Source organism: Zootoca vivipara, chromosome 10 (genome assembly GCF_965207765.1).
Source record: "Zootoca vivipara chromosome 10, rZooViv2.hap1.1, whole genome shotgun sequence".
Lineage (NCBI taxonomy): Eukaryota > Metazoa > Chordata > Lepidosauria > Squamata > Lacertidae > Zootoca > Zootoca vivipara.
In genome coordinates, this window is record NC_142593.1 from 43,857,991 (window position 1) to 43,870,721 (window position 12,731).

General features: G+C 44.5%; 1 protein-coding gene across 3 annotated transcripts in view; it reads right to left on the bottom strand.

The window, feature by feature from the left end:
* Positions 1-8,743, bottom strand: part of NIM1K (NIM1 serine/threonine protein kinase) — a 31,429-nt gene extending 22,686 nt beyond the window's left edge. Inside the window, exon 1 of one of the 3 annotated variants that reach the window (XM_088653178.1) lies at positions 7,830-8,743. The gene's annotated coding sequence lies outside the window, so the exon portion shown is untranslated. Of the gene's footprint in view, positions 1-708; positions 1,068-7,829 lie in introns of those variants that run through there. The other 2 variants (XM_035100392.3, XM_088653179.1) reach the window with 2 other exon arrangements.
* Between the last annotated feature and the right edge of the window lie 3,988 nt (positions 8,744-12,731).

Below are 12,731 nucleotides of genomic sequence, written 5' to 3' on the forward strand. Positions count from 1 at the left end.
ATATGATGTTTTGATGTTTCTGATTTGAAAGCAATGGTTAAGTAGTGAAAATGCAGAAATTTGAAATGAAAGATAGAAATTCATGAGGAAGGTTTGAAGGAACTCATGGCCCTAAAAAGCCAAAATGTATAATATAAGAGGAGAGACTGTAATGGAAAGCATTATTGTAAAATTAATAAAAATGATATGGCAAAAAAATGATTAATGGGAAGCAGGCAAATTAGGATGAATGCTCATTGTTGCATAACCACTCTGAAAACAAAGCTGAATGCATGCTCAATAAAAAACCAAATATAATTTAACCTCCATGTGAGCTTTGCGAAAGCAAACCAGGATGAGTGCTCAAGAAATAGGTTATCCTGAGCAGACCCTAACCCTATCATGATTTATTAACAGCATTTTAAAAAGTCAACGTTCATTATTTAGCGTCTGTGAAATGCACCACTTTTCTTTCTGCTTCCGTTCCATCGCATCCACTGCACACACAGAAATTAAAGAGATAAAAACCTCTGAAGTTAATTGCATCTGTGAAATTAAACAAGCTTTTGATCTCATGTAATTAAACGTACTTGTTAATGGCACCAAAACATTCACTATTAATGTATGAGAAATTAATAGCTTCTCTGTTCATCGAATCCACTGAACACACAGCAGCATACCCAAACTCTGCCCTAACCCACACCAGCTACAGCTCACCATTCCATTTACCTGCCAATGTCAGCTAATCTGCATCCTGAGTGCAGCACTCACCGCATTTCTCTGTACCCAAGAAACAGGTTTTGATCCAAAATAAAAATGTCTGGAGCCTCTGTAAAAAGCAAGCCGGAATCCTTTGCCCCCAGAGTTCCAAATTATCAGAGTGACAGGCAGCCTCTAATGTGGAACAGAGCCTGCAAGCTAATACAGAGCAACCGAAGCTCTGAAACAGCCAAAGCTATTTTTACATCCATGTTAATACAGTACTTCTGGCATTTCATTCACTGACTAATCCACCCTGGATTTGCTTAATGCTGTTCCCATATCAGCCTGCCACAAGTAACGACACCTGTCTGGTAGCCTCCAAATATTACAGGGAAGCAGCAGGAGGGCTGGATATACCAAGAGGCAAGCTAAGCAGCTGTCTAGTGGCCTCTGATATTTAGGGACCTCAAAACCTCAGAGGGGAGAACCTTGTGCGAAAACTCAGTGAAGACAATCCTGTTCAGTAAAGGCATTTATTCAGTTCTATTAATAAACCGCTTCCCCACTCAGTGTCTCCTAAAACATAGAAAACGAACCACCCCTAGTTGATTGCTGCATTACAGGAGTTTGAACGAGATGACCGTTAGGGTTTCTTCCATCTCCACAATTCTGTTTCCGTCATTTTGTGGGAAAACGTTAAAAACATTGCAGCACACTTTAAATATAAGTTGAGCAGGGGTACCATCCCTTCCTCCCCTTACAGAATGCCCAAACTGCACCCCTCCTTCCCTTACAGATATCCCAAAACATGGCATGGGTGAGCTGCAGAGGAACAAGAGGAACAGAGTAGAGTTTGCTATGGCTTCCCTCCTTGGCCTCCCACACTGCTGAGGCCAAAACAGCAGCATTGGTGTAAGGTAGGCAGTGGCAGTAGGGTAGGACCATTGCATAGCTGCCAAGTCTCCCACTGAAAAATGCAGGATCAGCAGTGGCGCGGCACCGGAAGTCGCTTCTATGCATGTCCGGACATGCGTAGAAGCAACTTCCGGTGCCAGCGCTGCCCGATTTCCGGTGCCCAGACATGGGCAGAGCGGCACTGGAAGTCGCTTCTACACATATCCAGACATGCATAGTAGCGACTTCTGGTGCCGCTCTGCCCGATTTCTGGTGCCCAGACATGGGCAGAGCGGCACCCGAAATGGAGCCTCCCTGGCAGGTAGGAAATCTGGGGGATTATTTTTTTCTATTCGGGATGACAGCGGGAAACCGATTAAAATTAGGGGATTTCCTGTGAAAAACGGGAGACTTGACAGCTATGCCATTGCTGGGGAGCTGCCCCAGCCTGCCTATTCCTCTGCAGCTCACCTGGTCCATGCTGTGCCCGCTCACTTGATCTGCCTGCCCAGACTGCCTATCAGCAGCAACACAAATTGCAGCGTGACCACGTCCTTATAATTTGTTTATATAGCTTTTTAAAAACTCAGCAGAACACCTCGAATAACAACAGAAGCCGACAAAGAACAATTCATGAATGGAAATGTAGCTTATATTTATCATACAGTACAAGAGAGCCCTTGCCGACAGGTACATTTCACTGCTTTTAATAAAGACAACCTTATACTACCCTGGAAGGTACTTTGCACGTACCTCTTTAAGGCAGAGGAAGGAAAACTGAGTGTGCGACAGAGTGGAAATCAGTATGAAGGATGAAGAAAAATATACAAGTTGGAAAGGAGCTCTAATCAAAAGCAAAATCCTGGGTTTCTGCTACTGGCTCCCTGCTTCCTCTTCTTTAACCAGTTACTAATCTGCCTACCCCTTGACTGCTAAATTTACTCAGGCCTGGATTAAAACAACTGAAGGCCCTCGACTAGTAATGTATGTAAATCCAGCATATACCATGAAGTTAGATTCAGGTAGGTAGCCATATTGTTGTGGGGATGAGTGTGCTAAATCCAGTCCCCTTCCTCCTCCACCCCCTCTTCCTCAAGTTGGAGGGCCGCTGTCTGAAGCGGAGACCCTCCTGAACTCATGGTGGTTACACATGCAAGGTGGAAGCTGCGGAAAGATAGGGTCCTACATCATGCAAGGAGCCCAAGCAAGAAGAATCTGGCTCCCCAGTTCACATGGCTACTACTCTTCAACCCAAGGCTAGCACACTTTCTTCCCCTGCCTCCTTGTGAATGGAATTTCCCCATTTCTATAACCCTTGAATACAGCTCCAGAACTGAGGCTATATACAGAGGAGGGAACTGGATAAGACAAACCCAGGCGTTCCCACAGGACATGTTTAACATGCCACTTGGCGGCAGCTGCTCCATCACGTGCAGCGGAGGGAGAGATGGGAAGCAGGGGTGGCCTAAAATAGGGCGCATTTCATCAAACCATGCCAGTTGCCTTGTGACACTGCCACAAAACACAAAGCACACCAGCTGCGTAGGTTCAAACTACCCCCTTGGAATTGCACCCTGCTTCATGACATTTCTGAAGCTAAGAATGATTGGGTGCAGCAGCGCCAGTTCCTGAAATGAAAGGGTGCTTGGCAACCTCCAGTACGGTGTTCTGAGTTCCAGAGAGAGAAGGAGCAAGAAACGGGGAGGAGGAGGAGGAGGAGGAGAAGCAGTCCATTTGTAAGCTGCTGCTGAATCCACACTGTGTGTGAGAGAGAAAAGAAGCTGGGCTCTCACTGGCCTTATAGCCCCTTATTAGATTCTGCCCCATTGATCTGGAGTGCACTGCGGGGTGGCTGTGCAGGGAGAAGGAGGCAACAACTTCAAGTATAATACTACAGGCATGCAATGAGCCCATTAAGATGCAAATTGCCTACCCCTCCCTTACGAGGTTTGGGTTCCTCTGTGTGAGATTATAAGCAAAGGGTCCTCGGTTTGAAAGAGCTGCTTTAAAAAGTTCCCATAACCCTTAGAGAATTCCCATAACCCGGCGCTTTTCCCCCCACATGTGCGCCACAGCAGCAAAAGGCAAGCTCGAAGGCGCAGTTCTGAGAGCAATTACTTAATGCTCCAGAGATTAGCTGTCTGCCTCATCCTGAGTCCATATTATTCGAGAGAGAACAAAGGGGAACGAGACACATTAATCCATCAGCGCTATAGTGCTAACTTTCCCGGCATAGGCATTTATGAGCCTATACAACTCCATGTTCCTCCGGGGGGGGGGGGGCAGTTTATTCATAGTCTGCTGAAGTAAAGACTATGCAATGGGAAAAGTTGCCTCACTGGGAGGCTGCTTCAGACGCAGCAAAGCAGGGTCTTCATGTGTAACTGCGGGTAAGATCTGCATCCTGCACTTGGCAAAAGGGACAAAGCTAAGAACATACAGTACTAATATTCTACTGAATCGGGCCAAAGACCCATCTAGCCCAGCATCCTGTTCTCATGGGAAGCTTGCAAGCAGAACCCGAGCACAACAGTGCCCCCTACAACATATAGTACAGATGCTTCTGATTCCCAGCATGCAGCATCCAGAGGCATATTGCTTCTGACAGGAGAAGCAGACTCTCCAAAGCTATCCAACTCTGCTGTGCTTGAGAGGCAAAGAAACCTCTGGTTTTTGCTGCAGTTTCCAGAAACTGAGAAAATTTAGGTAGTTACAGAATGAGGTTCCTTGTGTTTGGTGTGTGTGCATTACACATGCACACACACATAGAGGGCAGACTGAATATGTGAATAAATCATTTTTCTTAAAGCTATGATGGTGTCTGCCGCATCTTCAATTCTTTTATTATTATTAAATAATTTTTATTGATTTTACAATTTTAACTTCACCAAGTATTCTCCATAGAGATAATACAATTCCGGGGGTGGGGGGTGGATGGGAGATAAAGCAAAAAATAAAACTGAGAATATAAATAAACCTTAATCATGACACATTTTCAGTATATATACACCAGTAAGCATATTTTGGAGGTTCTCTTTAACCTCCTGACTTCCCTCAATCTCCTTTTCTGGTTCATTAAATAAGTACTGTACATTTTCTGCATAATTATAAAACCTCTTTTTCTTATATTATCAATATTTAACTAATTACTGTCATACATTAATATTTCAAATTGCCTGTGTTAGACTTTCACATTATTTAACACTTGCAAATGTTTAATCAAAGCCAGCCAATGTTTTGATTTGTTTACCACATTTTTGTACATATACAATAAATGTTTCCCATTCTTTTTTAAATTTCTCATTGTCATTGTCTCTGAGCTTCTCTGCAAACTTTGCCATCTTGTCTTCAATTCTCGAAAGGAGCACAGCCCCTGGGCGGGTGCCTGGAGTCTCAGCAGAAAGTGGAGAGACACCCAACTTTTGTAACATTATGGTTTTTTTAATCCTATTTTAATGTTTCATTGTGTAGTGTGACAAATTGAAGCACTTTTAAAATGTTTATTTCTGCCCGGCTGGCAAAGAGTTAACCCACCTCCAGCCTGACTGACTTAGAACTCTGATGGGGGCGGGACTGTGCCCGGTTTGAAAGGAGGGAGTGTCGTTTGGTCAGTTAGGAGGGAGAGGGAGGAAGGTGTAGTGTGGTGTTATGAGGTGGCTTGTATGAAGACAGTGAAGAGGCTAGGAAAACTTAAAGTTAAATGTTTGACTGAGTTTATTTTGTACAACTGGAACAAAGCTAATTAATAAATGACACGTTAAAGAATCACTTATGTTTTTAACACAATAAAACTTCATCTCTGTTTTTGCCAAAAAGAGGTCCGTTTGTATTTTTCCAGCGAGGTACCAGGACTCACAGCCGTGGTGACTCAAGAGAGGGCAAAACTCACCTCAGGCAGGGAGGTGGCAGTTTGTGTCCTGAAGTTACACGGAGGAGGCTTAGAAGGGTAACCTGAGGTGCCAAGGAGTTGCCAGAGTGCATAGGGCAAACTTCTGCAGTGGGGAATCCAACTGAGGGAGACCCTTTACTGGAGGCAAGAGGTTATTCCGTGGGACAGCCTAGAGTTCCTTAAGGTACCAGGTCACGCAGGCTGGAAGGTTCTCCTTACTTAGAAACCCATTAGTAAAAGGGGTTTATTTTTGAGGCGGCAGGAGAAGAGGGTGGGTGTTTTCCCCTCTGGATTCCTGTGTCGCTGTGATAGTAAGAGAGAGTGGGACCCGGGTTGTCACATGTAGGCTGCTCTGGGATTATGATGACTTAAAAAAGAGTGGTGTATCCAACAAAGAAAATAAACAAATACTCTCTCTCTCTCACACACACACACACACCAGCCTCCGATAAGCTTGAAAGGAATCCAATAATACCCAAAAAACACAGTTTGAGGACACAAAGTCCATTGCTAATACTTCCCTGGATTACAGAGTGTAATAGCCCTATATGAGCGTGTTACTCCTTTTAATTAATCCCATGGCATCGATCCCAGATGTTTCCCCCGCTGCAGCTTGATACTGATGAGCTAATCCTGAAATTAGATTAACCTGCGTGGATGAACAAACGGGGATGTGGAGTCATGGTTGTCAGGACAACAAATAGAAATTGCATCCTATTAATCCTCTCAGAAGAGATCTGCTTCTAACACAGCAACAACATCCAGGACATGTTGCCAGAAAAGTCAATCCAATGAAATTTATTATTGGTGTTCTTTTGTTGCTTTCACTGGGTACATGTGTAACAAAAGGGAGCCCGGGTTCATTGAGCCATAAAAAAGACATGCTATAAAATTGTAGCCATTAAAAATAATAACGACGAGAAGTTTTTTCCCATGATGGTAAACTCTAGAAGGGAGAGACAGGTTTGAATAAGAATTTAAGAAGACCCTACAGGGTCAGTCCAGCGGCCTATCTAGTTTGAACTCTATTCTCACAGACTAGAGGAGGTCCACCAGTGGTATCATAAGCAGTGGAGGCAGTACAAAAAAATAATACCATCGGTGCATCCTCCATAAAGGGGTTGTGGGTCTCTTCATCCAATGGGTTCTAATGTGTTTGTTTGTTTGTTTTAAAAACCCAACAACATATCCCTAAAAATATTATGTGTTGATGTGTTTACTTTGAGGTGTTTGAAAGTAAAACAAATACGCCACACAGATACAGTCCTCAATTCTATGCACAACAGGATTGTCCAAAACAATCACGTGCTGAATGGATGGCACAGATACCCATTCATGTATAAGTAGTGATAGTGAGCTAACCTGATTGAGCCAGGGTCGCAGGATGCATGTCCATAGCCAACCCTTAGCTGGTTCGCAACAACTACGGTACTACCCAGGGCAGATCACATTCGCCACATTAAGATGCAGAACTAACGAAAGAGATGACATATGCACCAAGGCAAAACTGAGTTTCTGTCTGGGCGACATGGTCCCAGGAACACGCTGCATATCCACCATATAATAAAACTATGTCCCCTCTTCATCCACCTTTAACCACCAGGAGAGAGAAAGAACAGCAAAGAGTCCTGTAGCATCCCTAGAGATTGGATTACAGCAAAGCTTTTGTAGACTGGAATCCACTTCAGTCGGCAGGTATAGTACACACAAACACCCAATTCACCACCTGTTCTTTATCCCAGTGATTGCTTCCACTGTTAATTTGCAAGATGCACCACAACTGCCAAAAGCAACTTAAATAGAACGCATTGCAGGCAGACCACAAAGTTCATTATTTCAAGTGTGCATACAACAGTTTCAAAGGCGCCCGGGGCTCCTAATTTTGGAGCCCTTAGTCCCAAATATTTGCAGGTGTGTAGGACAGAGAGGAAGCTGCCTTATGCACCCATTCAGTATTGCATCACACACAGTATTATATCTTGCCTTTTACGTCTCCTCCAAGGAGTTCAAGGTGGCGTTTATGGTCCCCCCCTCCCCTTGTTCTCCCCCCAATAGCCCTGTGAGGTAGGCGGGGCTGAGGTCACCCACGGGCTTCATGGTGGGGATTTGAACCCTGGACTCCCAGGACTCAGTGCAGCTCAGAACTGCCCACAGCGGCTGGCAACTGCTCTCCATCCAGAGTTGCAGGCAGGGGACACCCCCCGCCCCCAACCTGGAGACGCCGGGGTTTGAACCCAGGACCTTCCACCTACGGTCCTTCCCGCTCCACTCCATCCCTCAGCATGCCGCCGGCGTACCCTTCCTTGCAGCAGGTATGCCCTGCTGAGCTCTGGAGGTTTTGCGCAGCGCCCTTCACGCCTCTTACCTGCCGGGCAGGTGGAGCCAGGAGCAGCAGGCGGGCAGCCGCGCGCCGCAGGGTGTTCATTGCAGCCGCCACTCGGGAGCCAATGAAAGACTCTTGCTCCGCCGCCAGGAAAGCCAGAGAGAAAGAGAGAGAAGGCGCGTGCGCGCAAGGCTGGGAGGCGCAGGCACGAGGCGGAGCGGCAGCGGCGTGGGAGAGCGCGCAGAACGGAGGGAGCCCCAGGAAGGGGGAGGGGGAACCGCCGGGGGAACCAATCGGCTCACAGGGAGGGCGTGGCCGGCCGTGCGCCTTGGGATGGTTTCTATGGCAGCGCGTGCGCAGTGGCTTGGCTGCGAAAAGGATTCACCTGTTGGATTGCTGCCTGCCTCGTTATTAATCGTTATTGATATTATTGCTTAATAATAAATAATAATAATAATAATAACAACAACAACAACAACAACAACAACAACAACAACAACAACAACAACAATAATTTAATTACCACGCCTGTTCACCTCTGAAGGGACTGGAGGCAGCTTACATATAAAAAGAAGAAACGCCACATTGGGGGTGGGGTGGGGGGAACCATTCATTTAAAAAAGCAATTAGAAGTATATGAAATCTATTAACAACAACAACATCATCATACCAGGGTACTAGTATTGTTAAGCTGGGTGGAGGGAAGAGGCAAGCTGGAAAACTGGGGCAATATATATAAAAACGAACAAACACACACATCCCAGTATAAAAGACTGGCTGAGTTAATTTGTCACCAGAGGCAGAAAATCCCAGAAACGCCTCTCCCTTGGCAGTAGTAATTCAACAAACGTAAATTAAATAACCATCCTTTACAATGTGGCAGCCAACAAGAGCTGCCTCCCTCTGCCTAACGGTAGGACAGGGCCAGGTTGGGCAGCCCTAGAAATTATAAGGGTGGTTGCTTTTGATATTGGTGGTAAATCAGGCATGGCCAAACTTGGCCCTCCAGATGTTGTGGGACTACAACTCCCTAGCTAACAGGACCAGTGGTCAGGGATGATGTAGTCCCAAAACAGCTGGAGGGCCAAGTTTGGCTATGCCTGGTGGTAGATGCTGTGGCCAATGATACAGTGAATAATTAATAATAATAATAATAATAATAGCAGCAGCAGCAGCAAATCACTAGACCACACTGGTTATTGTTTGTTGCATTGTCTTAGAAGGGCTCTAGCTATGGGGGTTGTCATGAAGTCCACCTACAGTTCAGAATGCCATTGGCTATGACGAAAACATATTTCGAAGACCAGATCCCAGATGCTTTGTATATGAGGTAGGTGAGGCTTACATAGTGGGGAAGGTTGGCTTCAAGTTTTCCCCCAAGTTGCATCTCTCGTGCTGTTTTAAAAACAAAATAAAAAAACAGAGTCATTAGGTACAGATATACAATTCTGAGGGAAATGTGCTCTGCATGCCGAGACTCTGGTATTATTTCATGCATGCTAGGAACATAGGAAACTGGCTTATAGCAAGCAAGACCATTGCTGCCTCTAATCTAGCATTGTCTACCCTGACTGGCAGCAGATCACCAGAGTTTCAGAGTCTCTACCAGTCCTAGCTGGAGATGCCACGGACCTCCTGCATGATAGCAGATGCTGTACTAGTGAGCTATGTCCCTTCCTGTTCCGCAAAACCCTTGCAACATTCTCTCTTCCACACAGAGAATGAGAGGGGCAGGCTGAAAGCAGGGAGTTATACCCAGGTTTCCAAAATCCACAAATGTAGCATTTTATTTCTAGGTATATTTTAGGCAGAGAGATGTCACTGCCTAAAAATATACAGTCCCTGGGTAGGTTCAAAGCCGCCGGTGGATACAGAAGTGTTGATCTGCTCACTGTTCAAGGAATCACTGTTCCTAGAAACCATGGACAGCTCCACACACACTATTCTTTCCTAAGAAGGGATTGCTGTACAGATGCAATACTAACCCATCAGGTACCGGTAGTACAAAATTCCTTGCACAAATTGGATGGAGACAAACAGTTTAAAACTGAAGCTGGCTTGTAAGAGGGATCACCACTCATGTTATGTGCAGTCGTTCCCACTTCTTCCCCTGCTAAGCATGCATTGTTTCTAAACATATTTGAATGCAGGAAACAGCAGGGGCAAAAGAATGCAACTCACATCATAGCAAGTAAACATAGTCACAAAAAGGAAAACCTCAACAGCTTTGTACGCTGTTTCCTTGTACTTATAGCTTGTACTCTTCTTCCCAATGAGAGCACGGAGCAGCAGCTACCAGTACATTTTCACACACATACAAGGCAGTGTAGCACACAATGGCATATCATTAAAACATTGTTAACTCATCCCAGGTGTGGAAGAAAACTGTTGTCCTTGAACGAAGATGTGTAAACAGGCAGGAATCAGCAGCCAAGATGTACTGCAAAGCACACACACACACCCCACACAAAGCTAGCCAAAATGGTAGTATGTTGGATTTGTACAACAGGCAGATACTTCTACGCTCCTGATCCTCCTTGAAAACACGCAGTGCTGCCCTCTAGCCTACTTAAGCATAAACACCACCTTTCCTTATAGATCCAACGCTTGATACAGCCTGTCATTAATTTTGTACACTTTGTTATACAGTTTGCAATGCCACCAAGTCACTGGAACTCCCCCAAGTTCACATACTTTTAAAATAGAGAATTCAGGTATCATTGCCTCCCTGCTCCATTCCGGTGTCTTCTGCGTTATCCTCCCATCTTTTTCCAGAGCAGATTTCCGGTTATTAACCTCCAGCTTTGGGTAGTTGATTCTAGACATACAGCCCTCACTGCAGTGATGACATCAGCGGAAAGAATGTACAGTATTGGGAAGACTGCTACGGGGACAAGCTTCCCCCCATCCCAAAGTTAAGACTTGTTAAAATGTATTTCGCATTAACAGCCCCATCCTTACCTTAACTTACCACATGGGAGCATGTGGAATGATATTTTTTTAAACCAGCAACTGTAGAAATAATTTTTATTTGCTTATATTACTAATGTAATTACCTGGACATAGTTGGGGCTGTTGGCGGGGGGTAGGGGAAAACTGTATTTGACTGCTTGTATTTGATTATACGTTGTTCTTATATTCAACTAATAAAATATTCCAAAAACACACACCAAAAAAACCCAAAGCTTACCTTCTCTGAAGTCAGTCCTATGGAGTGTGAGAAGAGTTAAGTTCCAACCACGAATACTTAGGACAGAAGCCTTACATTGAAACTCCCAGCATATACTTCAATTTACAATTTGTTTGTGAAAATTGCCTTCCTTATAAGCACCCTCAGCAATGAACAGTGTGTGTGTGTGTGTGTGTGTGCACTTTTACATCGCCCATGGCTCAGTGAAAAGCTTTAGAATATGGTGTGAGCAGTTTGTGGAGACAGCACAAGCACATCTCTGATCACTCTGAATTCCAGTATGGGAGTGTCTTGACGCTGGCCACAGAAGAAAGTCAAGAATTAAGTGTCTTCTTTTCCCCTTTCCATTTGAATGCAGCCACTCTAACCCAAAATCTCTGTGATGCTTTTAATATATTTGCATTGCTTTTCCTGAGAGTTCTGCTCGCTAGGCAATGGCTCACATTTTCAGCACAATCACTGTTTGAGCCTCTCCTGGTAAAGGTGATCCACAGGCCTAGGCTTCCCAAGAGACATGGGTGTAGTGTAGTGGTTAGTGTGTCAGACTAGGAATTAGGAGACCTGGGTTCAATTCCCCACTCAGGTCAGGAGATCCATTGTGTAACCTTAGACCAATTAACACCTGTCACCTTAACTTGCCTGTGAGGGCAAAAACAGGGGTGCTTGCTTGAGCTGCTTAGAGGAAAAACAGGATAAAAGTGCAGTAAAACACCTCCAAGGCGGTCAAAGCCTTCACTTAAGGAAGCCCAATTCAACCCAATTGCAAGGCTTTCCCATGTGCTAAATACAGGTGAAACTCGGAAAATTACAGTATCGTTGAAAAGTGCATTTATTTCAGTAATGCAACTTAAAAGGTGAAACCAATATATGAGATAGATGCATGACATGCAAAGCAAGATATGCCAAGCCTTTATTTGTTGTAATTGTAATTATTTGTCGTTAGGCAAATGGAATGTAATTAATGAAAAGTAATAGCGATGTTTATTTTTGTATTATTGCAACTATTTGTTTTATTACTGTGGAATTTCCAAAAGAAAGCATTTGTAAAAATTAAAATAAAAAAATAAAAAGTTGCATTACTGAAATAAATGCACTTTTCGACGATATTCTAATTTTCCAAGTTTCACCTGTACTTCAGGTATATACCCAAGATCTTATGTGAAAAAACAACAAACAGTGCCAGCCCTGCCATGCAAAGAGGTGATATGGGGATGGGGCACTTAGATCAGGGATGGGCCATCTGTGGTCCTCTAGATGCTATTGGACAACAGAATCCCATCACACCCAACTGCTGCTTAAGCTGGCTAGGACTGAGGGGAGCTGGAGTTCAACAGCATCAGGAGGGACCCATCTGATGAAGGCAGGCATTGGTGTCTCAATGGTGCAGCAAGACTTTTTAAAGTGTTGGCCCAGCGAAGGAGGGGAAGGTGGCACTTCAGGCAGCAAAGTGTCTAGTGCTGGCAATGGTAACAAGCTGAATGCACATATTGTAAGGACAGGATTGGCCACAGCTCCCTGGAAAGCTTACACTCCTGGACCAGCCCAACTTTTTTGTGTTACATCCAAAACGGCCCTAAGAAGGAACAAATGCCACATTAACTGATAATTTTGTGGTTGGTACTGTTTTATTGTCCAATAATACTGATTAAATATTTACACTCCTACTCTTATAAATCCACAGTTAAAACACTCATACCTATGGCTTTTGATTCCCCCCCCCAATCTTCTAAGCACAAGATCTTTCTGTAAAGGTT